Raw genomic sequence first — 10,000 nt, forward strand, 5'->3', positions numbered from 1 at the left:
GGATAAGTGTGCAATATTAGTCATGAGAAGGGAAGAGGTAGTCAACAGTGAAGGCATCCAATTACTAGATGGCCAGACATTAGAATCATTGAAAGGAGAGAGTTATCAGTATCTAGGAGTATTAGAATCTCTCAGAGTACGAAATTTAGAAATGAAAACGAAAATTGAGAAGGTGTACATCAGAAGAGTGATGAAGCTAATGAATTCAAATCTAGATGGTCCGAATCTAGTGAAGGCTGTAAATACCTGGGCAGTATCATTACTTTGATACTCCTCAGCTTTTGTAGATTGGACAAAAACTGAAATAGCAAAGCTAGACAGAAAACTGGGAAGAAATTCAATATGAACAGAGGACTCCACACAGGGGCAGAGGTAGCAAGATTATACCTACCTAGAAAGGAAGGTGGAAGAAGGTTAATATCAGTGGATGATTGCGTAGAGTTAGCTAGAGTAGATATAGTATATATGAAGAAAGTTTATTAAAAGCTGTTAGAGTTACAAGACATGGTAGATTCCCAAGGATAGTTTCAGCAAATAGTAGTAGTGAGATATGGTTATGGCTGCAGAAGGGAAAGCTGAAGTGGGAGACAGAAAGTTTGTTAGTAGCTGCACAAGATCAAGCATTACGAACTAATTGGATAAAAGCCAAGATAGACAAAAACCAAGTAGATTCCCAGTGTAGGTTATGCAAAGCTAAAGAGGAAAGCATTACTCATATAGTTAGTGAATGTAGCATACTGGCGCAGAAAGACTTCAAGAAAACACATGACAACCTAGGGTGAGCAATCCACTGGGAGCTTTGTAGAAAGCTAGGATTTGAACTTATTGGTAAATGGTATGAAAATGAACCTAGTAAAGTGGTAGAAAGTAAGAAATACAAGATGTTGGACTTTAACATTCAGACTGACAGCGTAATAGAAGCTGGAAGGCCTGATTTCGTTGTAGTAGATAAAAATAATAAAACGTGCCAGATAATTGACTTTACAGGCCCATATACTGAAACATTAATATGAGACGTATAGATAAAAATAGGAAAGTACCCGGACCTAGCTATTGAATTACACAGAGGCTATGAAAAGTGCGAGTAGAATGTATCCCAGTAGTTATAGGTGCATTGGCAACTAAACCTAAATATCTGAACAGAGGGATAGAGGAAATAGGAATAAAACCCAGTTTAGTACAGCTGCAGAAAACGGTGTTATTAGGGACAGCTAGGATATTTAGGAGGGTTCTTGGCATCTAAGGCTACTTGTTGTTGCCCGATGTTAGGATTCTTTTCTTTTCCAACAGTCTAATCTGTTGAGTGTAGGAGAAGTAGAAGAAGAAGAAGAAGAAGAAGAAGAAGAAGAGAAGAAGAAGAAGAAGAAGAAGTGGGAGGAGGAGGAGGAGGAAGAAGAAGAAGAAGAAGAAGAAGAAGAAGAGAAGAAGAAGAAGATGAAGAAGAAGAAGAAGAAGAAGAAGAAGAAGAAGAAGAAGAAGAAGAAGAAGAAGAAGAAGAAGAAGAATTGAAACAAGCCATTAGAACGAATTTGATAAAAATAAAGGTTAATAAAACTCAGAAAGAGAAAGGAGACAGGAGTATTAACCATCTCTTAAATGAATGCTGTAAGCTAGCACAAAAAGAGTTTAATCGCAGCCGTAAACGTGTCAGTAAAAGAGTGTACTGAGATTTTAACCTTGTATGTGTATTCAAAGTAACAGAAAAATGGTATGAATACGAACCAGAAGCTATAATGAAGGATAATAATTATAAGAATTTATGGAATTTCCTCGTATAAACGTGTGCTATTGAATCAGCAATACTAGATACGATTGCAGAAGACAAACCAAGAGCAGTCTAAATTCATACACTTTGCACTAGCTTATGATAACAGAATGGATACCAAATAAATTGAGAAAAATGAAAAATATTTGGGCCTGACCAGAGAGTAAAAGATATTGTAAAAGACTAAGATGAAAGTTGCTGCCAGTTACAACAAAAAAATGCTATCTGGACAGTATTGAAGGAATCTGATATGTGAAAAACTTTTTAGAGCAGTCTATCTAGTACCAGCCTTTTTTCATCGCATACAGCTCAACACCTTTGCTACATTATCTACAAAAGTTTTGTTTCTTTCGTAGAAGCTCTGTTTCCAGTCGACAGTCGCAGCAAATCCTCAAGGCAGGTTTCGAAGTCAACGATCTTTGAAGTAATGAACACTGCTTGCGGCTGACAGTGCAGAGATAATTGTCAAGGACGAGAATGGAAATTTATATACACTGGTGGAGAATTTGCTTTATGCTGACCAAACCATATCTTAATAGGAAGTGAAGAAAGTGTTAAATTACAAAAGTTCGGCAAAACAAAATAAGCAGAATGTGAAGAATGAAACTGGAGGCAGTGCCAATAATAATTGGAAAACTCAGTATGTCAAAACAAATATGAACAACTTGAAAAGTTTATTGCCACTAGATAATAGGTATACAACCCACGCTGTACATATTCAGCTCGCTAACCATCTGATACTAAGACACATTAAACAACCAACGCGCCACTTATGAAATATAATAACACGCAAAACAATTAGATGGGAAGAAAAGAAACCACTTTCACAAAAATCAAAAAAAATTGTAGCTTATAAACACAATTCTACAACCACAATATACGATGATGAACATATCTCAATAACTTGCAGGTGTATCCAATGTTGTATTAGAAATCAGCACGTGACCGATGAAATTCAATAATGATGTTAATTAAATTTATTTGTATTGTAGGTAAGAAAAATGATAAATTGTACTCTTATAACGATGCATGGGGTTTACTTAATGTTCAGCGCCAGTGTAAGACACTCTTTGTTGTACCATACCCCCAAAATAAACGATTTTTTAAAAAATAAGCTAGCACCCAACAATGAGTAGATAAAGTTAATATGTAGGCATGTAGCAAATATATTATTTTATTCTTTTCAGTTATTGGACTACAATTATGCTGGGGCAACATCTCGAAGAGGTTGATCGATAAAATCAACCCAGTGCTAATAGTACCAGTGGTCTGGTACTTCTTCTGGTGGTTTCTCTCTGCCGAACCACTAAGTTACAGGGTCATAAACAAAGCGACATCCCTTGTCAAGTGGCTTGAGAACAAATGTTAAGATGCGCCGACACACATACGTATATATATTACTGGCTCCCACACAGTTTCCGTTCCCCAAAATCATTCGACTGAACTTGAAACCACAAGGTTGGGGAATAAATTGTTAACTCACACACCCATGCCTGTATATATATACATACATATATATGTCTATATATATATATATAGTTGAGAAAACATACACGTGTGTGTATGTGTATTCAAAACAATTAAACTTTAATGCAATGTTTATTCATTGTTACACTCCAGTCTGGAGTTACCCACGCCACACAAAAATATTGCCGTATCATATCTTAAGAGACAGTGGTCTACATTTAAGTCTAAATATAGTATCTATTGTCCAGAGATTCGTATATCCATTGTAATGTTCAAAGTAGTCATTATTATTAAAATGATATTGACAGATATATTTCGTTAAGCACCTCATTCGTAATACAATGTAACATCTCAAGAAGGCTATAAAATTATATTTATCTAATGACAGGAAAATGATGAACAGAAATTACACATTAAAAAATAATGTAGACTAACATGAATGAATACAATAATATGAAAATAGTTTACCACAGAAAACACAATAATACGAGACTGAACATTGCTATCACATTCGTTATACAGTGACTTTTTCGGCTTTTTAACAAAATTAGAGAAAAAGATCCTATATACTGGGGGAAAAAATGTTTATCAAGTAAGATATAGAACCAACGTGAACAATCTCGGAGCCTTGGAAAATTCCAAAGTTTATTGCACTATGTCTTAGAGTAAATATCAAATAAGGAATCTCTGTAAAATACGAATATCTAGTTTTGTGTATACCTTGAGAGATTTAAGGAAAATAAAGAAGAAATTAAGTGAATCTTCAACATTTAACGTATTGCTTCAAAGACTAGAGAAGACCTGACTTGATAAGAACAAGCAAAGAAGCTAATAAATGCCTTCTAACTGAATATTGCTGAACCTACTGACTACATCATTATCCTAAATGCATTTCAAATAAAAATGGTTGAGACCCCTAGCTCTTATATCAGGCTAGAGTTCATCTGAAGGGGAGCTGAAGAAATCTGAATAGCAACCATCTTAGTAAAGCTGACCTTGCTAAGATCAACTTGATACATTCTTATGGAAATATATTTCGATATTCTTGAATATGAGCTGTCAGAATATATTTTTATGCATAATCCTTTATCAATAAATAACTAAATAAATAAATGGATAAATAAATAAATACAAAGATTACAGGCCGCAATTCAAAGTGGATTGCTGCCTGTCATTGAAGGTAATGGATGACAGGCGATAAAAAATGTCCCTTAAATGGATTTTAATACATATCTCTTATTACTTTCCTCGTACAAATAATGATTTCATAGTTTATAAACATCTAAAGTTATATTCCACAGACCTAGATGTCAACCACTAGATGTCAACATCTATAACAGTTTTACATGAAGAGAGTAGTTATATATTACCATTTTCATTTTCAATTTGAATATCACGATTATAAGTCATTCTTTCCTATTTCTTTCCTTTTATTTTGAATGACCACTACTTGCGTCAAATATTTCAGTCTAGATTTTGCTTTGTTGGGAATGTCTAACTTAATTCATGGCCTTAGAACATTCATGACTCAATTTTTATCCAAATGCATACTGTTCGTCTTAACAATTCCATGTATGGCTTTCCATTTCCCATTTGTTTTCATTGTATGCGTACTTTCCAAATACAAATAAAAATAATTGCTAATATACTATACAAAGAACATAATTCTAAAAATTCATGAATGCAAAATTAAAGGTTTAAAGAATATAAATTGTTTGTTTTCGACAATAACCAGTAAATTTCACCTCTTCATATTTAATTTGAGGTGAAAGTGATAGACTTCAAAACAGAGGCATCAGAATGAATGAGCCATTTTCTCTATTAATTTCATTGTTCATAATTTTTGTTTTTGCTGTTCTAGACTATGTTTTCTAGACTAAATTCTTCAAATATTCCCGATATTTTATTGCTACATGTAAACAATTCTACGTGTGTGATTGTAGCATTGAAATTCATGAAGACGAAATAAAGTTTCTGAGTTTGAAGGCTGCCTAGAGATACGCTTATATGTTGTAAACATAGAGCACTTGAAGATAGTCCTTTTCTCATGACATAGAACAAAATAATAAATGTCAGATGAAGTTAAGAGTTTAGAAATTAATATTAGTACAGAAGATATCTCAGTTATATTACATGGTCATGTTAACTATATTCTACAATGATTTAGCTGTATTAATCCTAACAAATGAAATATTCATTAAAGTAATAAGCCATCTCACCCCATGTAGTACTTATTACATATTGCAAAAGTTAGACCTGCAATATACTTCAATGTACATTATTGTATAACTTTATTGTGAGGTAGTGACTGGAAGGTAAGAGAGTTAAACTTGATTTGAATAGGTGGCTCGTTTTCAGTTTTACTTACAATTTAATACTTTACTATACTTTCATTGGCTCTTGATTACGCTATTAAGAATCAAGATTTTCGGACACAGGTACTGCAAAGTACTGGTGATAGGCTAGAAACCACTGACATTTCACCTAGATGCCCCCCTACTTTATCATCATAGGCATTTGTGGCTCATAGTAAAGTATTAAATTGTAGTTACAAATGAAAACGAGCCACCTATTCAAATCAATTTTAACTCTTTTACCTTCCAGTCACTACCTCACAATAAAGTTATACAATAATGTACATTGAAGTATATTGCAGGTCTAAACCTTTGCAATATGTATCTGCCAATATATTTCAACTTTCATTTCCCCATTGATTTTGCTATTTTTTATAATTTCCTTCTGTTATTTATTTTTATTCCTTTCCGTACATTGGATGAGTATAACAAATTGCCTTTTTTCCAAATGGTTTCAATTTTTATTTCTGCTTTTGTCAAAATCAAATTTATAAATAAAAGCCACTTCTTATAACTGTCTATAGGATTCTTCCTGTCAAGACAAAATGGAATTGTGCATATAAATCAATTTTATTTATTTCCAACTTTAATTTAATATTTCTGAGAAGATACTTCATTTTAACATCTTATATGAGCCACAATATTTGGTATAATTTATTTTCCCTTTTTGTACATTTAAAAGAAATTTAAGTTAAATATACATAAATGGAAAATTATGTTTTACGAATCTCTTTTTTATTTTATAACACGAAAATAATGTCTTCCAGTGTTCCAGATAAAATTTTGTTGTATTCAAATGAAAATATTGAAAATTGTATTTGTGATGATTGCTGTGAAATCAGCTAAGGAATCATCTGAAATTAAAATTTCAGATATTCTAAAATTACTGATATTTCAAATTTGAATAAAAAAAAAACGTTCTAAGAGAATGAAAATACTCTCATTTTAAAATTATTATTCTAATTCTATTTTTATATAATTAACAGTAATTTTTCATTACTAAACTCGTGGACATTTTCCCTGTAATTTTATATTTAGGTAGATCGAATATTTCAATTCATTTATTTCCGCGTATTTTGCCTTTCATTTATGTAAAAACATGCTTTCTTATACGTAAGTAAATTATTGTAGTTATTAAAAATACAACATGGAATTATGTGAAGTTAAAATGCGCATTCCAGCTTTTAAAATTAAATAACATCAACTCGATTCGATATCATACGCAATGTATTCAAATTCCAACTTTTTATGTTGTTTGTTCCAGAAATTACGTAGAAAGTGGAAAGAAAATACTTATTGATCAGCAATATTATTCCGTACAGTGTAATTGTAAGAATTTTTAGAAGATAAAATACGTATAACAATAGAATTAATAATAGTTAAACATTCTGTTGTATGATTTATCTGGAACTGGAAAGTATTTCTCGACACATCTTAGTTACTATAATTTTAAAACCTACTATGCTTTTGTAAATCTTAGACAATTATAGGCTATGATACAAATGAGAATAGAGAAAAGGAGACCCCCTACAAGTACAAGATAGAAAATTACATTATTATACATCTGATTTAGCAGTTACAACGAGCAGCTTTGAAAACGCTGACGTACTTCTATCTTGTATTATTTCTTTCCAAAGTTATTTCTTCTGTTTGGTTTATCTTACAGAAACTATTTATATACAAGTCTATTTCTCATAGATAAAGCTAGACTGCTGTCACTTTTCAGAAACAAAATCAAAGATAAACGGTAATTCTTTAAAGCACAAAATCTCAACAGTAAAAAAAAAATTACCAAATCAACAAGTTTATTTCAATTTATTTTGTTTGATTCAATGTACAGTGAGATGTAAAACGAAAGGAATAATGGCTGAATTCATATATTGCTATATTTGATTTGCTACTATTAACAAGAGACATAACTCTATTTTACTGAAATTGTCAGCTTGACAATACACTCCGCTCTTAATTTACAGTTTTAACTCATACAGTTTTCGTATTGTTTTGTTTACCGCAGAGCCCGATGAGAAAGACTGATGACTACAACTCCCCTTGTCGGCAACACCCGCTTTAATATGGAATTATTTTCTGACCGGAGACTGTCGAAAAGTTTCCAAAAAGTGGTCGCTGGCGGCGACATCGACGACGGTGACAATGACCAGGGGATTATATCTTCTTTCGCTCTCTCCCTCTCACACACAAATACATACATATATACATACATACATACATACATACATACATACATACATACATACATACATACATACGAGGGGATACCCAAAAGTGACCGGAAACGTTCTCTGTGTGACAAACTCGTTGTAGATCAGGCTTCCGACGATATAAGCCACTTGATGCAATCCTCAGGCATGAGTCTGCAGACTGGCGTCGTCGAGCGAAGTATTATTGCTACGTGATGCGTCTTTGTTTTGCAGTGTTTCTCCTTTGTTCGTCGATTTTTGCAACAATTGAAACGAAAGAACAGCATGCTTCCATGAAATTGTTTTCTGACGGGGAAAACGGTGACCGAAAGAGTTGTCATGCTTCAAACAGCTTACAAGGACACTGCTACGAATAAAACACAAGTTTACGAGTGATTTCCACGCTTTAGGAATGGTCACTTGTCATTTAAAGACCAACCTCGTTCAGAACGACCGTCATCCTGGAAATTCATGAACTGATCTTGAAGGACCGTTACCGGACAGTTGACAAACTTGTTGATATGACAGGTGTATGCTGGAACTCCTGCTAATGAATTTTGAGCGAGGAATTGCGAATGTAAAGGGTTACAGCAAAATGTGTTCCTCGCTTGCTCACAGGAGATCAAAAGCAGTCACAACTGAATGTGTGTCGTGAACTGAAAGAACAGTTGGAAGTTGATCCGAACCTTTTACCGAAGTTCATCACTGGTGATGAAAGCTGATACTACGGAATTTGCAGATGTGGAAGAGAGGAAGAAAAAAAAACGACGGATGCGTTAAAAGGCATCACTTCGCAAGAATTCCAGCACTGCTTCGAATAGTGGAAAACGCGCCGGGACCGATGAAGGTGATAAAAGTGTTAACATGTAAAACTAAGTGAAAAAAATAACATTGCAAAATTCCCGTTTCTTTTGGGTACTTCCTAGCACATACTGATGTAGCTGCATAGTAAGAAATTTGCTTCCGAAATACATGATTCCAGGTTCAGTACCACTGCGTGACACCTTAGGCTGGCATCTTCTACTAAAACCTCGAACCGACCAAAGTTCTATGAGTTGATTTCGTAGACAGAAACTGAAAAGAAGCCTGTCGTATACACACTTCTGTGCATGTCTTTGTGTCTGCGTTTGTCCTTCACCACCGCTTGATAACCGGTACTGATGTGTGTACGTCTTTGTACCTTAGCGGTTCGGCCAAAGAGTCCGATAGAACAAGTACCAGACTTTCAAAGGTCGATAAGATAAAAGATGTGTGTGTGTGTGTGTGTGCGTTTATTCTGAAGACACACAATAACCAGCTGGTAATACTAAACCAGAAGAGCGATAAATTGTAGAAAGATGTTCCAAAAGCATTAAGTGGTTTCACGCAATATTAAAAATATTTTAATGCCAAAATGTGTTTAAAAATATCCTGTTCAATCATAAGAACATGGAAAAATATATTAAATAGGAATGAGAGCGATGTAATCAATATGTGTTGAGCATTTATTTGTTTTGCAACTAATGAATAAGCAATAAGAGCAAATCGCCAGCTTTTTTCTTTTTTTGGCATATCTTTGTAAATATTTACTTTTTACAAATTCCCAATAAAGTTAGTTCCATAAATTCAGGAAAACATTTTGAAGATTTAAAGCAATACTTCATTAAACAGATCCAAATAGAATCGTATAATCTTGATGATGTTGGACATGAAATTTGAATGTCAAAGTTTAATATTTTCAAAAATAAACACCTGAAGTGATTTGACGATTAGATTTTTTCGATTGCTTTTTTAGATTATTTACTTATTTATTATTTGTTATTTTATCCAACTCCTATATTAAATATATGTGTTAAAAATGAAGAACATTGAACAAACAGTCTACAGCTGTCTTTGGCATTTTTCGACCAAGTACCACTCTTTCTCTCCGCCTCCCTCTCTCTCTTCTTCACTCACTCACACTCTCTCCCTTTCACTTTCTCATTCTCTGTCCCTCACACACATATATGTACTTAAACACATACATATATATGTGTATGTATAAATGTGTGTGTGGTGTGGAATGTTTGTGTGTTTCTGTATGTGTGTGTGTACGTGTGTGTGCGTATGTGTGTGTATAGACATATGTATGTATGTATTATGTATGTTCTCTCTCATTCTAATTTAGTGTAAATTTTAGCGACCACCTGCTTGGTTGCAAGGTTGTGAATAAAAGTATCTTGTTTGTTCATCATCTT

At 33.5% G+C, this 10,000-nt stretch overlaps 1 long non-coding RNA gene across 1 annotated transcript in view; it reads right to left on the bottom strand.

The window, feature by feature from the left end:
- The window catches only part of LOC118762292, a 17,786-nt gene extending 16,695 nt beyond the window's left edge, over nt 1–1,091 (bottom strand). Inside the window, exon 1 of the long non-coding RNA XR_004998045.1 lies at nt 998–1,091. This is a non-coding gene — a long non-coding RNA (uncharacterized LOC118762292). The remainder of the gene's footprint in view (nt 1–997) is intronic.
- Between the last annotated feature and the right edge of the window lie 8,909 nt (nt 1,092–10,000).

This window comes from Octopus sinensis, linkage group LG2 (genome assembly GCF_006345805.1).
Source record: "Octopus sinensis linkage group LG2, ASM634580v1, whole genome shotgun sequence".
Taxonomy (NCBI): domain Eukaryota; kingdom Metazoa; phylum Mollusca; class Cephalopoda; order Octopoda; family Octopodidae; genus Octopus; species Octopus sinensis.